At 34.3% G+C, this 24468-nt stretch overlaps 1 long non-coding RNA gene across 6 annotated transcripts in view; it reads right to left on the reverse strand.

The window, feature by feature from the left end:
• Nucleotides 1-4411: 4411 nt before the first annotated feature.
• LOC117114341 overlaps nucleotides 4412-24468 on the reverse strand; it is a 53153-nt gene continuing 33096 nt past the window's right edge. For 3 of the 6 annotated variants that reach the window (XR_004446346.1, XR_004446341.1, XR_004446342.1), the window contains 5 exons: nucleotides 16316-16445; nucleotides 13492-13609; nucleotides 12346-12510; nucleotides 11509-11600; nucleotides 10482-10643 (listed from right to left, as the gene is read on the reverse strand). This is a non-coding gene — a long non-coding RNA (uncharacterized LOC117114341). Of the gene's footprint in view, nucleotides 4585-10481; nucleotides 10644-11508; nucleotides 11601-12345; nucleotides 12511-13491; nucleotides 13610-16315; nucleotides 16446-24468 lie in introns of those variants that run through there. The other 3 variants (XR_004446343.1, XR_004446345.1, XR_004446344.1) reach the window with 3 other exon arrangements.

The raw sequence follows: 24468 nt of genomic DNA on the forward strand, positions 1-24468 counted from the left end.
TTATCTTTAGCATGGGAAATATAAATATATCCCTTCCATAAAGCTACAAGGCTGTCTGTGCTTCAAAACTGCACATTCATGTCCATGCGTATGTTCAGAATGAACTATTTGGGATTTTCCACACCTGTACTTGACAATAGTGAAGGCACGATGTGATCGTGTTTGTGTTTAAGCTGACATTTGGATTAGTAATAAACAACATTTTAAATATGATAATAATACTGTACAATGAAGACAAATAATATATTTAGAAAAGCATTACGATATACGCAGCACACGTGGCTTCAATAGACCGAATCAGCGGCTCGGGTCACATGACTTATAGTAGGTATTAGGATACTTTATTACCTACTCGACTACAGAGATATACTGTATATAGTCAAGGCATAACAACTCCTTCCCTGCTCCCTGCCCTGGTCAAGGTACGGTGCCTTCACAACGTGCATATTGCTCTAGTGGAGTCGTCGCTGGCAGAGGTAGTTTTTAGGCCTAGGCCCAAGTCAAGAATATTATTCATGGCAAATGCTATCGCCGCAAGAAAAAAAAAGACGAATCTCCCCATTCGTTGCAAGAGTATTATTTTACAGTTATTTTAAATCCAAAATTAAATCATAGGATGTTTGTAGTTACTGCCGAGGATAATTATCATCATATGACATATTATTACGTACCAACTACTCCTATTATCACCAGCCCGTTTCACAAGTTTGGTTGAGCAATCATTACAGTTGAGGGTTATTTTCTACTTTAATTACCTACAGTACTCGACTACAGAGATATATAGTTGAGGCATAACAACTCCCTCCCTGCTCCAAGCCTGGGTGAAGGCTGCACACTCACAGTGCAGCCTAGGCCTATAGGCCTATATATGTAGCCTACCTTAGTACACTAGCAGCATTCCAGAGCCTAAATAAAATACATGAAGATTGCAAAGGTATAAATCACACATAAAAACATAGGCCTACTGCCTTACTTTACTTTGGGTCGCTGTCTAAAAAAACATATCTGCCTCAATATAATGTGTTTAATGAGCACACATGGTTTACATAGTTGATGTATACATTTACTTAGCACTAAGCCTATATGTCAATAGCTGGAGTTGCCGATTCGGTCTATTGGGCAATGTTTTAGGCGACTGGCTAGCATCACTCTTAGCCTACGAAACGACTAGGCCTGGCCAGGCGAGAAAGACAAGCACACATTGTATGTAGGCCTAGGCCTATGGTGGTATGCCTATTATTTAAAATAATTATTGTACAAACAAATCTGTTTACGAACAACCAATTTCCTTGGTTTGACGACGTACATTAAATTTATTTTCTGCTATAGGCTGTTTCAGTCAAAGTTTTTTGACTTTCCAAGCAGTATTTTGAAGCAAAGGACTCTAGGTCTAGGCGCGGCCTAGGTAGGTCGGCCGGCAAAAAGTTGCCTTCCTTTGGCAATTCTGGCTCGGCAATGGGCTGCCAACTATGGCAACACCATTTCTTAGCAAAGGTAGCAGGATTTAGCTATAAATTACCGATACAATACTAACAAAAACTAAAAATGGCCATGTAAATAAATTCTTCCAATATTTATTATTACTAAAAAGCAACAAATGGGTGTATTTTCCACTTGTGTGTAACAAGATGATTAGATATAATACACACATTAATATTAAATTGCACCAACCATTTTGGCGTCCGAGTCAGAAAGGGTGACTGGCGAACGCTGGAGGCGCACTTTCGCGTCAACTTTGGCTATATCGCGTCCATGTTGGCTATATTGCATCACTTTTGGCTATTTCGCGTCAACTTTGGTTACTTTGTGTCAAATCTGTCGATTTCCAGCTGATAACTTCAATTATAATCCTATTTTCAATTATTGAATAGGCCTATTTGTACGAGAAATATTTGTTCTTGCCAATTATTATATACACAAATAATACCATTATTTCTGTGTGTGTCATCTTGAATCGTTTTCATGATTTATAATTTTATTGAAATTTCATTCCATTTCATTACATCTTAGTTTTTATCAACTAAGATGACTTTCTTTAATGAATGAGATTGAAATTTTGTAAAACAAATGAGATATAGGGCCTACCATTCGTACTAAAAAAGTATAATGTACATTAACAATACACAAGGGCGATTTAGGCCCACTTCCCCCCCCCCCGTTTTTTTTTGGAAAGCGAAAAAAAAACAAACAAAAGAAAAGAGAAAGAAAAAGAAAAAAATTATCGCCCAAAGTTCCCCATAGGTTATTTTCGGGTGTCTAGAACACCACATTTTCGCGGGGACATGCCCCGGACCCCTAGCGTAATGTTATCTCGATCGGCCCATACTTTAGCTCCCAACTTTCGGACATCTCTGGATCCGCCCCTGATAAAAACTGTAAGCAGCCGGCCGTCGCATATGAAACTGGGTGGAGACAGTCTTGGTGACGACGGAGACAATACCGGTAATGATATTGATTGTTGGTTGAGTTTAGGTAAGAAGAGTAAGAAGTAAACTGGACTCGTGAATAAAACTGATAACAATTAACGTTATTCGACTTAAAATGTCATTTGTCATTCAGTATAGATTAATCTAAACTATCTAATTAATGGTGGGAGGCACAGGCGATTAGCGATTTCGAAAAAAAAAATCATTACCAGAGAAAAGTCTCCGGAGGAAAAAAAATTGATAGGCCTATGTTGTAGAACTGATTTTTCTAAGTCAGAAAAAAGTTGTTTGGACGAAAAACTGGGGAATGGTGAAGGAGATACAATTTTTGAATATTTAAAAACTGGGGGTAAAGTAGTTTTTGATCAAACTAGTTTTTTCTGTCTTAGAAAAATCAGTTAACAACATATCAGTTTTTTCCCCCTCCGGAGCCTGACTTTAACATATATCAATCAAGAAAAACAACTGAAGATAGCATGCAAAGGTGCGAGTCTAGCAAAGGAATGGAAAAGGCTGAACTGCCGGAAATAAGAGAGAATGATTTCCAACAGGAAAGCCTAGTAAGAAGTGTTTACTAATTAAACAAATGAGTGAAAACCAACCAAGGCTCTTAAGAATTTTTATTTTACTTAATTATTTATACTGCCTTAAAGTGATAACACTTTCAGTGAGCAGCACTCTCTCACAGTGGATGAAGGCCATTGTTAACAATATACCCAGTACTGTAATAGGTGGGATTGTTCTCGTCTGTTTGCCCTCAATACTCTAAATTGCCTAGTTTTATAATTAACAACAATTGCGATGCTTTACAAAAGACGTTCTTCGAATTGTTTATGTCAATTATTATTGACTTTACGTCGCATCTGGTCCCATACCTTTTACCTGTTATTGTTTGCAAACCTCACTAGACTTACTAATCTTGTATCGATTTCTTGGAATGAGACGGACTTTATGAACGCTGCGGAGACATCTGAACTTTCTACACAGAGAATGGAAATTTCTACCACTGTCAGTAGTTGATACAACGGCCTTATACACATCTAGATGTGTATAAGAGGGGGGGGGGGGGGGGGAATTTCATAAGGTCAGTATGCGAGCGAAACGAATATCTTGGCTGGGGGCCAGGGAGCCGCCAAGGGCCCCCGGTGGGGGTCCAGCTACGGATATATTTTGAAGTTTGGCGAATTTTATAAGTTATATTATAGGCACCAATCTGCTGTAATATGACTTCATAATATTTGTTGTAATTTACCGTGGCGGATCCAGAAATTCGAAATAGAAGGCCCAGGGAGGGTACTTTCACAGATAGAAGATCTATTAGCCCAAGCATGTTGGGGCTCAGGTAAGAAAATTGTGATTATGGCACCTCTAGATGGCCGGAAATTGCAACTCCAGACATAAAATTTGAATATAATTTTCTTTATATCTCCATTTTTTTTCAACAATTTAGGGTGGGGGGCGGGTCAGCTGGGTAACCTTGAATTCGCCACTGAGAACTTTAGCAGATGGAGGATCTATACCACCTCAGCCCCACAATGGTTGGGGCTGGAGTAAGAAAATTTCTGATTATGGCATCTCTAGGTGGCGGGAAATTACACTCTCAGACTTCATATTTGAACATAATTTTTTATAATTTTGAAAAAGTTAGGAGGCTGGGGGCCCGTTCCCCCTTGAATCTGCCACTGTTCAATATAACACTTGACATAGCCTATCATTTTGTATCACAAATGATTAATTCCTAATGTCTAGGAAAGATCTTTTTATTCGAAAGATTTTTTTACTCAATACAGTTTTTACAACCTTATAGTCAACCTTAAGAGAATTTTATTTTTTAAAATGGCCTAATTAATTATCTTATTGTTTTCGTTAAATTAGATGGAGTTTAAATGTGGTTATATTCCGCTAGTTTGAAGGTTTATTGTAAGCCAATCAGTTACAGTTACACTTACCCATACATCTTCGTGATTAGCATAACGAAAACTAGAGCGTCGCTCCATTAAGTGTGCCTACCTCCCCCCCATACGCCTAAATACATAATTCACGAAGGAAGGCGATTTTTTTTCTTCATGCTTGATGGTGGTTTTCAAGGAAACTTTACAGACGCGCGTATACAGACGTCAATCAACATTTGCTCAACTCAAAAAGGGAACTTGTAATGCTAGTTAGAAAATGAAAAAAAATCTATATTTTGTAATGATAATAAGGTCAATTTATACGGCGTAAATAAACAAGGTGTCTAAGCACCAAATAATAATAATAATAATAATAGGCCTAATAATAATAATAATAATAATAATAATAATAATAATAATAGCCTAATAATAATAATAATAGGCCTAATAATAATAATAATAATAATAATAATAATAATAATAATAGGCCTAATAATAATAATAATAATAATAATGACATTGCAGCGTTCGTAAAATGTTTGTCACTGGTGCTGGAAACAGTCACAAAGTCAAAAAAGTGGAGGGGCCAGGCTCCCCAGTAGAAAAGGTGGGTGGGCCAATGGCCCCACTGCCCCCCCCCCCGCTTCTGCCGCGGTTGAGTTGATGTAGAAGTTATTAGGCCTATATAAATCATTTCCTACATATAAAGTTTTCGGATCCTGGAGTAGGGCTAATCAGACAGCCAGTGGCATACCTGAGTCTTGAAATGGGTGAGGGGTTGATTAAGTGAAGGGGAGCTAACTTACAAAATAAGGAGATATCAGATGATTTAAACTACTTGATCCTGATTCTTTTGCTTCGACATCCTTAATGGGGGTGAATGAGGGCGAGCTTAAGGGGTTGGAGCGTACGCAACCCACTCCACCCTGCGCACCACTATATACGCCACCACAGTCATCATTCAATATCCAATTAAAAATTATGGTTATCCTCTTGCTCTCTATTTTTCTGATCAGTTTGTGATTGGAAATAGGCCTATGTTTTATTTTAATGAAAGCAATATATATTAAACAAACAAGACGAAATAATAATAATACTAATAACTAAAATAACAACACAACAGAAACACTAATAATATGGTTAGTCTCCATGGGTAGACGGCAGCATTAAGGCGTTTGGAAAGGTAGATTCAACCATGGAACTCAAATAAACGAATGGTTCCACCGACCCTCGATTGTATTTGTATTGCCTTTTCATGACTTACTTTTCTGCATTTTCACACACGGTCAATCAATAATGAGCGTAAATTATCCATTCAAGAAGGGGTGAAAGATTTATTAAAATGGAGGAAACTTTATTTGTCTGGGGAACAAAAAGGGTAAATGGTACTCCCAGATAACTTTTAGCATTGAGTCAACAACCGCATTGGCTTCATCAATCCAAATCACAGGTTTAGTAACAATATAAAGCATAACATTCAAAGTATAAGACCCAAGGCAATAAAATCTTAAAGTACCACTAAAACGGATGTAAAACTTTACCAAAACTCTTTCCTCGCGACTGTGTCGCAGCAGCACCTTGGCGAACGTCCTCAGCATGGGAGACAGAGATTACGGAAACATTGAGAATACTAAAACAGAGGATAGACTTTCAGTTATCTGCAATAATTTTAACAGACGACTACCGCAAATTTGTAGTACTGTATGGACAAATATGATGAAGAAAACCCCCAAAACCAGTCATCAAGTGGTCTGATACATTATTCTCCAATGTTATTGAAATTATTTAGAAACATGGTCTTGCGTAAATAGACGAGAGGGGATTAGTGAAGAGAATTAAAGCAGGAACCCAGTCTTATTGATCAGGTTTTATTCTTCCTAGACAACAATAAATAGAACAAAGACAATAGTCAACCTTTTTCCCCATTAATCGGCCATTAGTACTAAATTTACTTATAAAAAAAAACCTTGGGGAAAATCGAAGTAATTTAGTTACTTTGAAATTATAAGCAGGAAACTAAGTAGGCATACTCTAGCTAAAGACTGTCTTCAGACTTTCAGACTAGAACCATGTTCCGAAAAATCATAAGAAATATCCAAGTCCCAGGCCTTAGCAAAAACAATCCAATGGGGACCTATGGTCCGAGGGGGAAGAGGTGGGTGTATTAAATAATATTAAAAAGAGAGCTGGAATTTTATTTAATTTAAGACACTGTGTCCCCAAGGAGACATTCAGTTAGTTATGCTTTATAACTCTTTATTAAACCTAATTTGATATATATATACTGTCTCTTATACACATCTAGATGTGTATAAGAGACAGGGAACTAGTAGTTTAAAAAATACGATTAGCTAAAACTATTATTGTGTAGTGTGTGCACATATTCATATTGACACCCTGTCCAGAAGCCTGTCCAGAACCCTCTTCAAGATCAATTGCCAATCTCCTCTCATCTAAAATACAATAAACTGGCTCATTGCAGCACAGTTGGCAGTAATTATTTGCTTAAAAAGTCAGAGCTCAGAGGTTGCTAGCCCACTATCAACCTCCTAAGGTAGTTAGCAACTGGCTGGGGATCTGGTATTACATATAAAATATTTCAAGTAGGCCCTATGCCAACATAGTCAAGTTCACTACTATCCTGGATATTTTGTTCATAAAATATTTGAGATGAATATCAAAGTTCAAATTACTTTTATGAATTTCGGAAATTCCTGTATCACTGGTCTGAAATATTTCCATGCATGTAATAACAATAATTTAGAATTTGTAGCGCAAAATGTATAAGCTTTGAAAGGGAAAATAAAGGAGCAAAAATAGTTAGTAATTTCAGCCATTTTTAATAAGATATATTTTGGTGTTTATTTTTTTTTTCATAATACATTCATAATAAATGTACTTTTAATCATATTTAATTATTGGTTATGTATTATACATAGGCTTATTATTTTGTGAAATAGAACTCTTGCTTTGGGGCCTATCACAAATCATCTATTAGAAATATGTATTTCGGTGAATAGTAAATCCTTCTGAAGACGGATAGAGACTGAAGGATGAAAGACGGATGGTGACATAAAATATTAATTTCAAATATATTAAAGATTGTTGACAATTATTTCCTTTGTCACTGATAAAAATCAGTTTGTTTATAGTAAAATTTCATCTACAACAGAAAGCCGACAAATAGTAATATGGAACTGATGTGAAGTACCTTCCGACACATGATACACACATGATATAAAAAACAGACGAGATCATGAACTCTTCAGATTTGAGGTTAATGACCACATTTAGACTGTAATTTCACCTCGAAAAAAAAAAATTAATAATGCATCCTTTTTATATTATAATGAAAAAAATGAGAGGGTTTTAATGAGCAGTGTTTCCAGAAATTAATGGAAGAGAAGTATGATTATCAATTCCATTGTTCAATGGAACCAATGTGAGTCATCTCAAGTCCCCAAGGCAAAAAACATTTTAGGACTGGAACTTTCTTTGCAAAGCTTTCAAACACATCCAGTGAATACTGTTAGATAATAATTGAGCAAATATAATTATTCAATTTTTGTTAGTATGGGAGAAAATATGGAAGTTACCTAAATCAGATAGGATCGTAGAGATATAATAATACTAGAGCGCTAACTGCAATGTATTCGATGTTCGAAATAAGCAGGGGTGTGTGTGTGTGTACCATCCAAGATGGCTGCCCATAGATTTAGCCAATCAAATTTTGCCTAAGCACCATCATTTGCAGTTGCGCCCTCAACTTACACAGACAGTTCAGTACAGCTAGTTACCCGTATGCTTGAAACTCGAGCGTTGCGGTGTATGGGTGTAATGCACAAGATTTTAATTTTCATTCCTTGGTCCTTTATTTTTGAATAATATGCTCCACTTGGCCTCGTTTTGCCTACGATAGTTTAATAATTTGTTATTACCATTACTCATTATCATTAATGAAATAATAGTCAATCAGAGGGCTTATTTATGGTAATAATATGTATACTAAGCCTGAGGTGGCGCTTTACTACGGCGGCCATCTTGGATGGTACACATACATAACTCTGCATTGCTTCGACATCTTGTCAGCACTCTAGTTGTTTAATAGCTCTATGGATAGGATAGAATAGAAATCTTTCTTTTCTCTGGATACACGATGAATGTGGGGACATTGTTCTTCTTTGGTGTCTAGATATCAAACACTGAAATTACAAATACAAACAAACAAATTAAATAAAAATAAAAATTATATGATTTTTGAAAGATTTTAACAATAGAAAGAAAGTTCTAATTTAATTTATGAAGCGGTTGGCGGATTGGTTGTGGCTTGGACTCCCAACCTCGAGGTCGGTGGTTCGAAACTCTCACTGTGCAAATCGCTTGTGTCCTTGGGCAAGGCACTTTATCTACGGTTGCCTCTCTCCACTCAGGAGTACAAGTGGGTACCTGGTAGGTTCCAACACAACTGCGCTGATTACTAGCTGCAATATTATAGAATAATAATATAATTTAACTTAATAATTTAATTTGGTGTTCAATGTGTTCCATACGTGTTTGATACAATGACCGGGGTAGTAATGTGAAGCGCTTAGAGGCTTTGTAAAGGCATTAAGTGCTATAAGAACGACATATTATTATAAGAAAAGTATCCTATAACAATTAATTCATCATTAAGTTGCGGCAACCAAACAACAATAGGAAAAGATTAACTGTCCTATGCAAAGGTTGTTAATGAATAATGGCCATCTACTGTGTTTGATCAGAGTTCACCTAGCTTGTATCACTCTCTCCCTTCACCTTAATTATGGAGTAGGCCTAGAATTAAAGGCAATGACTTACTCCAGGGGCAGATTTAGGGGGGCCGGGCCATGCCGGGTTGGAAAGTGAAAAAAAAAAAAAAAAAAAAATTGATCGCCTAAAATGCCTCAAAGGTTATTTTTGCACCCCCTAGGATAGTGTTGCCTCAATCAGCCCCATTTTCAGCCACCATTTCCGTACTTTTTTGACATCTCTGGATCCGCCCCTGTACTCTACCTGTTCAGTCACAAAATGTATGGATGTATTGAAATATTTCTGAAATGAAGGTATGAACTAGGCAATGGTATTTTATTGTATTTGCAAATTGTATCAAAAATACAAGCATAGTTTGCAATTAAAACAATATTTTGCAATTGACTTATTAAATAGGAATGAATATGAATGCAAATACAGGTCTTTGGATGGGGATGTTTGAGAATTTAGAACATGTTGAAGTTCATATACTGTCATTTAAAGCATATGCTATGTATTTTGAAAACTGTGTTCAAAGGTGTGATAATAAATAACAATCATGACTTGATGCAATATACACTTCTCCACATTGCATACAAGTTGTGCTAATAGTAATTAATGAAGTTTAATGACCCTGAGAATGAATTAAATTCAGGTTATGTAGGCCGATCTTAAATGCCAAGTTAGTGCTGTAGAAGCAAGTTACTGTATGCTTGTATCTTTGCATCTATATAAACTATATAAAACCACACATTTTCAAATATTTTTTTGTAAGGATTACAATTATATTTACTTGTTTACTTGTATCCCAAGAGAGTCTTCTTCAGTCTGATCCTCCTGGGTATAGAGGCCAAGCAAAACGATGCTTATAGGCCCCTCAAAAAAACAATATATTAAAATTTAACATAGGGCGCAAATTTGAGCGGATGGTCAGCCAAACATACTTCGATCGCAGATTTAAATGAATTAATAGAACTAGAGTTAACATTTTTTAATTGTAACATATACAATTTTAAAAGATGTTTACAGGTAATCATGAAAACAGAAACACCAATCACATTAAATATAACATTAAACTTAATGATTAGATAAAACCTCCACCAAAATCAAATATAAAGGTAAAGAAAATCAAAATTATATTTATTAAAAAAATTATATTTATTAAAAATTTATTGTTTTCTTTAACTATTAACAGAATATCTTATTAGCCTTTGAGTTTGGTTGACCCTAAATTTAATTTTTGGAGTTTATTTTACATATACATTAAAATCTCTAAATATTAAGTGATTGATAAGATGTTATGGACGTTGGTTACATATACTCTGAAAAAAAAAAGTATATGGATACAGTATGAGATAAAGACAGCTAGTAAAGCATAAACAAAATTGGATTCTGCAGCTACTCTTGTATGACCTAATGCAGTCCATTCTGACAGATGATCACTTTCTAACAGACGAGTCTAATAAGCGTTAGTAAGGCACTTCAAGCTCTACAGCTTCTGTACAGCAAACTGCTCATTCATGTTTGGATGTCACTGTCACTTCAATTCTAACATCTAGAAAAAGAGTAAAACTCTCTTATATCAGAATAGGCATATCTAAAATATTCAATTACATGCAGAGCGCCCTCTACAAATAATAAATGTTTCATCACTCACTCAGATAGTGTTTAAGGGGAGTTTTTAACAAATTTGATGGCAATATTCCTAGAATGAATCCAGGGTTGAAGCTATAGAAAATTAAGGGTGGGTGATAAACATTTTAAGGGTTGGTGGGTGATAAAATTAGTAAACTCTAAATAATAAGAGTGGATTTTAAGGATGGAAAAGTGTGATAATAATGGTGGGTGGAAGGCCATGAAATTACTGAGCTTTAGACTCCAGTGGGTGGAAAACCTCAAGGCTGGGTGGCCTGCCTGCCTACCATAACTACATCCCTGTGAGTCTGATGCTCTTAAAACCAAACCTTTGAGGTTTGGTTTACAGGTCAATTTCAGTTATGAACTGAACCAAGAACCCTGTGTAGCCAAAAAACCACAAAAATCAATAAATTATAAAAAACACATTCAGGCTAAGAAGTACACACTCCAAGTATTGAAATGCACACCATCGTGTTGGGATTCAATATTTCAACATTAAATATGTCATCATCAGGAATCACATTCACTATACAAGCGATGATACTGCATGTGTAAGTCAGGCACAACTTCAATATAGTTGTGGACTATAAAAAAACAAATATATCGAAGACAGCAATGAGGATTCTATAGCCTTGTGGCTGATTCATTAGATCAACATCAGTTTCAAACTCAGACACATCTCTTATTGCTTTGGGGCAAATTTGCTCTTAAGGGAAATGTAGACTTTGGAATATTTATTTAGTATATTGAAAGAATGGTATACATTTGACAGAATCTCTTACCTATCAGGTAATGCACAAACATGTTAAGCTATATACTTTCTTGAAGATTTTGTCTTTCTCAGATGACAATGTCATCATTTTAAATTTCTCTTCTAGTGTAAAATACAAAAAAATTGTACAGTATAACAAATGATCACCAACATTATTCAATGTGGTACTTATGCGAGGAGTATGAGGGATGAAACCCCCCAGAAATATTTGCACCACCTCCCAGAAATGAATGTTTTTTGAAGCAAAAAAATCACGTTCAATTATAAAAAAATGTTGACCCTGAGACAGGGGTTGAAATATCCCCTTATTTCCCCAGTAGCACTCTTCAATATTATATTGCACTAAAACCATTAATTATTAAAATCATTATATAACATTATTTATTATGCAATAAACATACACATCATGTTACTTGTTACTTTTTGACTAAGTTTCACAAAATCAAAAATGAAAATTTCATAAAATATTATTTTATAATACCTTAAATTTAATAACAACAAAATTAAAGTAAAATAATTATTCACTAAATATAAGTATGGAAGGAAATAGGATACACTGGTTATGATACTGTTTGTAAACTCATTATACTACCTTTTTAATGGCATGTAATTCACAAGAAAATACTAAAATTACGTTTATTATTGAGCTGGCTAACAATTCAATTCATTCAATTATATAAATCCTTAATATCAATTAGCTAAATCTTAAATAAAGAGATTGACAATGTGTAAATTGAGACAAAGAATAGTCGCCAATGAACTTTCTAAGAAAATGGGTCATTATAATGTTGGTCACCTGCTGACTATCTCATTACATCTTTCACAAAAGGTTTGTTAAAATACTCACACTGTTTAACAAAGGCATTGTCTTTCATCTTAATAATTGTGGAAGCTGTAGATGCAGCAGTTGCAATTCGTACTCTCAATCTTGAAGTCTGGGGTTCAAATCCTCACTGTTTGCTTGTCTTGGTCAAGTCTCTCACACCTAGCAGTAGTGGGTGCCTGATCACTGCTGCAAAATTATGGCAGGATCAATAGGCGTTTGATAAAATGACTGGTTATTAATGTGATAAGCTCCATACTGTAGGTCATAACAATGCATGTTCATTACTTAATCAAATTATTGTAAGTCCACCATTATTAATAAAAGCTGAATTGGTTTGCAGACGATTAGGTTGATTGGATACTAATATTAATTTGCTTATTACTGTATTTATTTAAATTAAAATATTTATGATAAAGATTCTATTGCTGAATTGTTGATTTCTGTTCAGCATCATGATGATTTCATGCATAGTATCCTGCTGTTCATTTGTGTAAAAAAAATGATCTACACCACTAGATCAATAGCAATGTAAATCTCTACCCGAGGCAAGATCATTGCTCCTCATCTGTTTTTTGGCAGGCAGTGGGATGGTCGTGTTCAGTAGACAGATCTGATATGGTTATTATTATAGGAACTGTCGTTTCTTTGCCTACTCCTAAAATTATTATACTTGAAAGTTTTTGTGGAGGAAATGAATATATTATTATTATTATTATTATTATTATTATTATTATTATTATTATTATTATTATATTTATCATTATTGATAAGATTATTTATATTAAGACACATGATGTTTGTAACAGCAGCCAGGTCACTGCTTCATTCCCATCCCATAATAGTAAGATCTACATGTCATAGTGTTTGTTTTAAATGTGATTAACGTTTCTAGAATAATACGGTCCCATCTGTTAGAACAATTTCTTATTAAATATTCTGCATTTTATTCCTTAAAAAAATTCATGTAAAAAAAATTAAAGAGCCTCTATTAATAATAACACAAATGCCATCTGTCATAATTTTGTTGATAACCTAGAAGTATGAACTTTATATAAATTTATAAAAATAAAAAATGAAATAAATATAATCACTTAAAATCATTCAATCATGAATATACAGTACAAATTAAAGTAAAATATGGGTAAAAGGTCAAAACATATTCCCTACATCTTATTATTGACATTCCATGACAAGCTGATACATCACACACTTTCTGATTTATCTCTTCCAAGCTCTAGCTCTTCTCCAATTCAGGATCTCATAATTTAAAGCCTTCCTACTGATCCTACATAGAGGTGAAATGCATAAATCATGGCAATTATAATTATAACATTAATTAAAAACCCTGTTATTAGGGCTAAAGCTTATGTTAAATACCTCATTTTTATGCCACTCTTAAGTTCCTACCATCATTCTGTAACCTATAGCTCGTATTTTACTGTGTTTGGTCAATCATGATTACCAGTGACAGGTATTAATCAAGCCAAATATCAGAAAAATCCAGCAGCAGAAAAACAAATTACACATAACTCTGGAAATAGACGCTGGCTTAGGCTTACCACATTAATGTTAATGAACATTGTCTGTAGTCATTTTCTAACAATAAAAATTATTTAGAATGTTCTTCATAAGAAATCAAATTGATTTTATAAAACAATAATTGTAACTTAATAACTAATGATTGAGAGAATTCAGAGTGTTGAAGGGTTTAAAATTACTGATAAAAATATTAATCATAATGATAATTATTAATAATAAAAGCATAAATTTTATCAGAATTATAAATATTAAATACTAATAGTAATAGTACAATATTAATAGTAATGCAAATAAAGATTTAGCTATTTCCATGATATGGTCATTGGCAGTAACAGGATTTGCCTGACGGTTGGCAAGCATTATTAGGTCCCACATTCAATAGAATGTTTGTCTTTGGACCGATAAGTCATGACAGATGGAGGTGGCGGTGGGGAGGGGTAGCCTGTCTATAATTTTCTAAAATAAACCAATCTATTTTTTAGAATAATTTTTTCACATGGTCCCTTAATGGAGTGCCTATTTTTAGAACCTTTGGTTAAGGTCCTTTAATATAGATTTAGTTCAAAATAATTATCATATAATAATGCTTGTTATAAAGTAAAGTAAATCTCCTGATAAATAATTATATAATAATTTAAGTACAGGTAAGTAATAAATAATAGCATTGATAAATATCATGTTTTTCCAAATTTAGTAAATGTTATTGGGTCCACGCAAGGCGCTGACCCCCAGAGCCTCAATGCTGTTCTTGTTCTTGTTCGTGTTCTTGCTTCCAGAAATTTAAAAGTGTCCAGCATCATTTTTTTAAGTTGGACTCCAGGGTTCTCCCTACACCTACAAAACAGGGGTTTCAGCAAGGACTGTACATTACTACCAATACCACTAATTGGCTACTAATAAACGAGCGCATCTCATTCAAGATTTTACTCCTCACATACAAGGCTCTCAACCATAATGCTCCACAATACATTGTTCAACTATTGAAGTCTCATTCTGCAACATGTTCTTGGTCTCTGAGATGAACCACTGACACGTCTATACTATCAGCACCCGCATCACATCTCAAGACCTACAGTATTCTCTGTAGCTGCCTCAAAGTTGTGGAATTCATTACCGGCTGATCTTCGTGAGGCACCTTAACTCCTTGTATTTAAAAAGAATTTGAAGGCGTATCTCTTCAATCTTTGTTAACTTTCTCATGGTTAATAATTTTCATTTATTTGTTAATCTCTGTAGTTAAATTTCTGTCATTAAGAAATTTTTTTTAATTCAATTTTAAGATATTTTAAATTTGTACAAATCAATATTCGAAATAATAATTTGTTTTGTACAAATAAACATTCTAATAATATAACAATTTCTATCTTATTAGCTCTTCCAAAAACCCCAATATAATAACTTGTCCCTGTACCGTATTTAAACGTGAAGGAATGCGTGGAGGGTGAGTGGTCGCTCTTGTATAACTTGTTTTTAAATCTGTCCAAGTGTAAACATAGTTACAGTGGCTCATAAGAATCATGGCAAAAATTTCAAAACATTGCGACAAAACTTTTGAAATGTTTTAAATGTTTTGAAGGTTTTGCTGTGACACTTATGGGCCACCGTAACATCACAACACAGCAGAGTATGTTGAGTATGTTCTTAGGTGGCTCCAAATATAAATTTATTACCAGTTTATTATCACATAAAAGAAGCAGCAATGCCAGCAAGTTGTTTTATTTTTTGATTTCTTGCTCTTTAACCCAGAGAAAAAGTTGGTGAAAATTAAGCAAGACACTATTTCTAGAATGAACTACTAATAATACAACAATATTCATATAACTAGTTCCTACTAACATAGCAAAAATCATTAACTTTTATATTTTCTTAAAACATTTCTATCAAATTTCATCAAAGCATATGAAAAAAACATACAACATACTTCAATAAATCATTTCAGGAGTCAAAATTCCCTCATAATAAATTCATAGACGTGCAGAAACTGATGGAATATATATTTGATTTTTACGACAACTAATAATCTTTTATTAATATGAATGCATCAAATCAGCTACTTAGCTGTCCATAGCTGTCATCTTTGTTGCTTGCAAGTGAATGTTTTTTTAAACATCAAATATCTCTCTGGATGGGCAAATGTAAAGGTTATCTGTCTATCCAGCTGCAGGGTAGGAGAATGAATGAAAATTTCAGTATCTAGGGGTATAAGACAGGGTCAATGCAAGTTCATCAACTAATGGTATGAATGCCAGTTTCATCTGTCTTTATTTAGGGGTTAGAGAAGATGACAATTTCTGTCAGTATCCAACAGTGGGGAAGGAGGGAGAATGGCAATTTTATCTGTCTATATTCAAGTGTAGGGGAAATGGTAATGTCACCTGCATACTATATCAAGCAGTTAAAGATGAGAATGTCAAGCTAATCAGTATATTATTAAATCAAGAGGTTTACTTACATGGCAGAACAAAATGAAGGTAGCCTACTTTTGTCATCCGTAAATGTTATCCTATAGCCAGTAGACTTCACGCGCCATCGTAGCCAATTGCAAAGTAGACATAATTTTTGCACTTTCAACAGATGGTACCCTATAAGATAACAATTACAGTTACAAATTAATTAACATAATGATAATATTAATTATAATATTATAATAATAATAAGATGTAAAGCCAGAACAAAAAATGCTTTCCACTCCCTAGACACCTGGGCTAAACGGGCTTAGACATTAATTGTCGCGGAGCAGACTGGATCTGTCCAAATGTACACTGGCCACACCAATCACCAGTCACATCCAGGAATTTGGTGCTCCTACCCTGACTGATGGAATCTATCCAACATGGAGAGGAAAATAAATGAATAGAATGATGGAATCTATCTAACAAAAAGAGGAAAATAAATTAACAAACTGGTGATTATGAGGTGAACGAATGTAAATTGACTTGCCACATTAAGTATTTCTATTAGCTACCATTATTACCATGGGGACTGAAATATGAATATCTATTTCTGCTGGCTACCATAGTAAGTTCAATTATTTTGAGTATGGCTAAAATAACACAGTAGTTAGAATAGAAGTAATCAAGACTGTACCATTTCAGACACCCAGTGCTGCTAAGCTTCAGGCATTCATTCTAAATTCTTCTGCGATGATATTACTAAACAAATTTAGTGAGGAAGAACATCTAGAAAATTGGAATTCATTCCTCACACACAAATTTTTTAATTTAATAATTTTTGAAAGTATACATGAACAAAACTTTTTAAATGGATCAAAAACATAACAAAAAAGATAATTAAAGAATAGACTTAGTGCAAGAAAAAATTGCTTCATCTTGATAAAACAGTTAATAATGATAATTGCAGTTACACAAAACTGATTTCAGCAGACTGAAAATGTAACTACTGTATAACCTGCCTAGGAAATTGTGTGGTTTTTATTTCTTCCTTTTAAACATTTGCTGGATATAAGTTGCTCATCATGAAATGTTCTTATCTTCTTTCATATTTGTCCAAATTATTTTCTACACAAACAAAACAGATTTTGTGTTAGTCTCTTGATGATTTATGCTTTAACACACCATACTTTCACTACAACCACTGCAAGACTATAATTTAAGTGCACCCCACAAATTTTCACTAGAAAAATTGTATATTCACAACTGCAATTCCAAGAAGAATACTGGATTTATTATTAGTGTATAGTTTTAGGCGTAGTTCAGACAAGGTGGATATACCCGGCTCAACTCACCAGGTTTATCCACCTGCCAGTCTGAACTAGGTGGCTTATCTCAAGCCGGGCTGTGTTCCTATAGTAACTAGGCCTGGCGCTTCACCGTGTTTGACCAATCAGCATTCAATTACGTACGCTGTGAGCAAGCGTATATTTCGCGAGCTATGTTTTGAAACACGTTTCCTGGTTACGGTTCATTATTATGCAAATTCTCGACTGGCTAAACCCACCAGTCTGAACGCCAGGCAAAGTTAAGCCGGGCTTGACGTTGAGCCAGGCTTAACTCAAGCCTGGCTTATCTCCAAGTCTTAACGTAGCCTCTGTATATTAATCAAATTTAATATTTGCATGCCACCTGTGATCTACTTCAAACTGAGGCAATGACCAGTATTGGTTAGACATCTACAATCCAATTTAGCATTGATTTTAGTTGGGATTTCACTAAAAAATTATGATTCAGTTTGTACAATTCGCTAATGTCTACAAACAAAAAAATTCACTAAATGACCATATGCTCATACTGATAACCTTATCTGCCAATATTATCTGACCGACGTCAGACGAAAAATTACACCTTCTCAACATAAGATCCTGAAAAATACAGAATATCATCATCTTTTCTTCCAACAATCAGAGGAGATTCTAGTGTACCAAGTAAGATTCTGAGGTAGTGATTAACACATGATCCATGGAAAATGGACATCCACATCATCGTGTTGAGATACCTACTGTAGGTCAAAGACCAGCATCAAACACTTTTATATACCCCTGACAAACCATCTTTAAAACTCTCTTTCTCCTTATACCCTCAATTCCCATATTGTATCTCTTTCATATCTCATGACATTGACAGTTTAGAAACTGCTTTTCTCATGGGCCAGTTTAAATCATATTACTTTATTTATTTTTTTAGTGTATTTTGGTAGTCTTGAGCTTTACATCCACGTTTATGCACAAAGTACATATCTACAGTCCCATCTCACATATTCTGTATCTGTACAAAATATCCCATTCTGTCTCCCATCAGCATCCTCATCGTAATATCATTATTTTTTCTCATTTTCATCCTAAACTGAGAGATGACCTCTTGAACATAAATAAGTCGAAGTAGTCAGAGGAGGCAAAAAAGAACCGACAAACACTATCATCTCATTTTGTTTGGCTGTGGCACAAACATCTATACCATCTTGTGTTCATTACAGCAATAAATTAGACACATAAATATGTTTGCTCTTCTCTATATCTAGCTCGTTTAACCCACTAAGTCTCTTTGTGAGATGTGGCTTCTAAAATATTGCTCAGTTCCACAGAATTTTATTGAGGCAGTCATGTAGGTATGCCGACCTGTGGTTTGACCAGGGGTGACCTCAAAGTTGCCACTAAGCCATGTTTCTACTGTTCCCATTTTTTTTCCCTCAACATACAACCCTTCGATTTTTTGGAAAGGCACCTTACAAATGCCAAGTATTTTTTGTTTTATGACTGGCTCAATGCTGTAAATTCATGTACTGTAGTGTTGGTCAGAAGAGATAACTACCTTGTAACAAGTAACTTTACACTTGGTTGCCGGGACAATGACTGAATATAACAGTAGATAATGAATCCTACAAATGACCCTGATAAAATAAGATTCAATTTCATCAAAAAAATAATAATTAAGATGACAGTGGAGGCAACGTGTATGTTGACAACACCAACGATGAAGAAAATGATAGGATTATGGTGTAATGCCAGACTTCTCAAGTACTACAGAACTTCCATAGTTAGGCCTATTTTCTACGGAAATTTTGCCTAACTACAAATGTACGGAAATAGACAAAAATACTACGGATTTTATTCATCATTGGCCTAGACCCATAAATAAATAGGTTTAAAGTTCAAAACTATGATCTTTGGTTGCATTGTCCCTAGACAACTCATACTTGTCGGATTACTAATAAATTGTTGTGAAAACTAAGGAAAAGTGGCCCAAAAATCTTCACCTTGTCCTGTTCATTTGAAATTCCATAACGAATTACAGACAATCAGGCCCGAATACGATCTTGCCAAGGATGATCAGGCCCATTTTCAAAATAATTATAACTCCATGCTTATATCTATGCACAGGCATATTATTAGGTGGTTCTACGGAAATTTTTCATATACTACAGAAATGCATTTAACAAACTTGCAAACTTGTACTGTGACATAATAAAGACTTGTACAATATTTTCATAATTGTATACAATGCAATGCAAAATAACCGTAAAAAAAGACAGCAAACGTGACGAGTATATCACTTCCGGAAAATTTGCATAGTTGCTTCTAAGCTTTGAACTACTTTAGAAGTAAATAGAACATTATTCCCCAGCTAATTCATCATGTGGACACTCGTTGTAAGTAACATGTGTAAAATTTGCCGGCTGTCGTAACTTATATATAGCATATATATATATATATAGCATAGTTCTTACAAGGTTTGTGGTTTATATAAATCTAGTTTTGAATCAAACTCTGACTTACTTTTCGAAAGTAGAGAAAGCAGTTTGATGACCTGAATTCTCAATTGATCGATTTATATTTTAGCCATAAAGATGTCACAAGGATATTAAATACAATAAATTCTAGCATGCATTATGCTGCGATAACACCTAGATTACATCAGCAGAGATTGTAGGCCACAAGCAGAGGCTAATTGTTACTCACATCAGAAACTGGAATTCATAGCTTACGGTATGAGGATCCTAATAGGTCGAAGTGCATTATTCAGTTGAGGGGAAGGTTTATTATGTGTAATAAATTTCAAATAGCAATATCTTTTTTGCTATATTTTAAAATTAAACAGTTCTTTTATGATGTAACTATATTTATATAAAGGTAAAGGTAGTCATTGTGCTGAACTGCGTACGGACATTGTCCATGACTACTGTAGCAGCAGTAGAGAGGCGCTTAGTTCACATCTTTCCACAAAGACGGGCTAAAATGAATCATAGCATTAGGCCCTATACAAGTACAGTACAGTACAAAAAATTTAATTGTTTTTCTGAACTGGGAATAGTTAGTGGCACACTTGCCTTACCGCTCAGCCACTCGACTCACCATATCACCATAGCATTAGGCTAACCCCTACTCTTCCAAAAGATGAAACAAGTTCTTTAAGTGCACACGAGCCAGATGTACACACTGGATCTCCGTTTTCAAGTCCTTATCCGAGAAGACTTGGTCCTACCAACCGAACTCTGGGCAAGGAGAGGCTCAAACCAGCGCCGATGTTAAGATTCATGATTCCACTTATTGTCATATACATAGTATAGCCCCTATACAAGTACAATACATTGTTTTCATGAGATGGGAATAGTTAGTGGCGGCACCCTTGTCTTAACGCTCAGCCACCCAACTCGCCATATAAAAAAGATTCCCCATATTTATGTTAATTTTAGCATTTTAACATTAGTGAATATTAAATTAAATTAATATATAATAAAAAGTCACATTTAAAACCATTTCGACTCATCATCTGCTTTGAAATTAATATAACATTATTTTTTGGAGAAAGCATAATAGCAATGAACTACAGTACCTCTATTTGTCAGAAACTGATATAAAAGATTCCATTACAATATCATGGAGACAATATGATAGTAATACTGACTTTCATTTTGTGACACTCTTGAACATGTGATTCGACTGCATGATGTATGCATTATCATTAGAATGAAGAGTAGCAAACAAAGCATGTCATATGTTGCACATTAAGAGACAATTAAAGACAGACATCAGATCCTAAAAATAACAGAATCTTCTGTTAATCACAGCTCCTGTATCATTACTCCATTTCCCACAATTCCATGTTCTTCGTCATCTTCTTACCATGTTCTTCATCATTTTCTAACCATGTTCTAACCGATTTGATTTCTGGTAAAAATAATCTATCAACCATTCATTTTGATGATTTGTTGTTCTATACTGTGCAAATTGCATGGGGAATTCACTGCCCTACCACTCAATGTTCTTATTTTAAACCATACAGTATAGAGGGTAACCCCTTCATCGTATCCAAGGTCAGCTGATATTCAGGGGCCATAATACTGTACATAAATAACATAATGTGAAGCTTTATCATCAAAATCTCATTACAAGGCTTAGGGAGTGGAGATATTATTTTAGTTTTGAGAAAAAAATCCTGTATCATCGGAGGATTTGAACCCAAAACCCCCGGAATTGTAAGGCAAGCATCTTAACCAACAATCTACATCTCTACTACACTTGTGTGTATGCTTCCTTAAAACAATTCTTACTGGCTTTTTGCTATCTGAGTATGCTTTCCTCTAAATGATAATTTACATATTCACTCACTTAATTTATGTCATTATTCCATTAATACACAAGCCCTCGAGGCCTTACTTTATGTGACGCAAATCATCAAAGTCCGCTGTTTCAAAATATTGTTCAGCTCATGGAGCTACAGATGAACTTAATTACTGATTGATCTTTGATCTCTGGTCTACAAATACAGTAAGAGATCAACTGCTGATGTGTCACAATGAATATATAACACATTAATTAAAAAGGAGTTTGACAGGTTGTATTATATTGTAACACTAGGCACATTAGTCTCGCCAAGAGAAAAGTAGGTTGAATATAATAAGTGATTAAGCCAGGAAGGAACTGAAAATAGTTGTGAAGGAAAAGATTTAGATAATAATTATCATCTATACATATATTATTATTAATAATAACTATGATTATAAATTATGATTAGTCAATAATGACTATATTAATCACAATTAATAGGGTGACCATGAGGATGATTATTTTGATTGTAAAAATGACGATGATGACAATTATGATAATGCTAATCATGATGAACATCATTGTCATGATAAGAACTGATTATCTTACATTACAAAAGATAGACAAAAAAGTTAGTATAAAGAAATGGAAGAATGTTCACTACATATTTCCTGACAAGAAGAATTCAATAAAAACAAATTACAAAAGATTTGAAATACAAGAGTGAAATTATTAAAAATTCCAGAATCATGGAAACAGAATATTCACAGAGAATGAAGAAAGAAAACAAATAGGCTTATGCAAAAATTATTATTATCAATGGGCTCAATGGTAATTATAATAATGGTAAAAACTGTTACTAAACATATGAATCAGATAGTGAAAGCGCCTGTTCGTTATTCATTTGATTATAACATGTTCAAATCAATAATCATATTATATCTTAAGACCTTCACTTTATCCCGTGGGAAAGTAGAGTCTGAACTTGCTGTTGATAATGATGGAACAAAATCATGATTCATGTCACTGCCTTTAGTCAGTTAGTTTGAATCATGTTGTGTGAAATTTTGCGATAATTCACTACTTTCCGGGAAAAGCTTTCCCTTAACCAGAAAAAATATATATATAAAGCCAGGAAATGTTGAGATACAAAAATGTTTCTGCCTCATTAGACTAATAAAATAGTGTCGCACTGCGATTATCTATTAATTAATTTACTTATTAATTAGTTTTGACCATAGAGAAAAATTTCTCTATGTTTTGACAAAGAATAACTTCTAAGTATTTCTAAAGGATTATAATTCTTGTAGGATTTTCATAATATGCTCACCAATCAAGTAAAGGTCATATATCGTTGAAAAGTTGGGTGGTTAATATGCTTGAATTCTAATCCAAGGGTCCTTGGTTCAATTCCTATCAAGGTACAAGATTCCTATTGACCAATAAACAACTCTACTCTCTAATACCCGATTCACACGTGAAGTTAAATTTAACAAAAAGTAACAAATTGTAACCGAGCGATCTCCCGAGTTATTCCTACCGAGATAAAAAGCATTCACACGCGTCTGTAAGGTAATGCCAAGGTCTGTCTCTTATACACATCTAGATGTGTATAAGAGACAGGTTGAGAACCCCTGTCACAGATGGACTGTTGAACTCACCATCACAGTAAACATTCGAAGCAATCAATACCCTTAACAACTGCTGTACTACACTACTAAACTTCCAACGTTTCTGTCGACTCTTGTAATACTAGTAATAGTACTAACACAATCCCGACGTTCATTTTATGTATATCTTCTTCTTCTACCACTACTAATTAACATCAATAACAAGGGTAATTCATTCATCATTGAGAAAAACTAAGCCTATCTATTTCTAGTGCATCAGAATCGTATGCAACAGGAAGAAAATTCAAAGAACCCCGTGAAACAGTAGATTGTTGTTGTGTTGAAATCCCTGCGCATGCGCAGATCCATCCATGTTACATCTCGGAAGCTTTACCAGCCTCGGCGAGGCTGGTAAAGATTACCGAGACGCTCCGAGATTTTACAAGGATATTACACGGAGGTACTTTCACAAGTGCCGTAAAATGTTACTTTTGGTTACATTTTGTTACATTTGGTAAGATTTTTGTACGTGTGAATCGGGTATAAGCCTCAAAATGAGAATTAGTTTATGTGTAACAACTTTTATGTATGTTGTGAAGGGATTGCCAAAGTGATTAAGTTTGCTGCTTACCATATCACTGGCTGTTACGATTAAAGATAAACAAAAATTGACAGTCCAAAAGAAAGAATTATATCTTAAAAGTAAAATTTCCTAAATATATAGCCAGCAAAAGAAATTGCCCTTAATAATATTCTTGATCATTTAAAACATAATAATAAACAGTTCAAACACATGGATAAGGCAACTCCACTAATAGTATACTTAAAAAAAGATTAATATCAATGTCATTAACAAGCCAAATGAATTGCCTTCAAGCAAACATAAAAGCAACAAAAACCTATGATATTGGCCTACTGTATATCTAAATTTAAATGATGAAATTCAATACTAATAAAAGGGAAACACAATATCTACAAATAGGTTAATGTGCGAAA

Source organism: Anneissia japonica, unplaced genomic scaffold (assembly GCF_011630105.1).
Source record: "Anneissia japonica isolate Jap-2015-1 unplaced genomic scaffold, ASM1163010v1 scaffold2994_len2133135_cov197, whole genome shotgun sequence".
NCBI lineage: Eukaryota > Metazoa > Echinodermata > Crinoidea > Comatulida > Comatulidae > Anneissia > Anneissia japonica.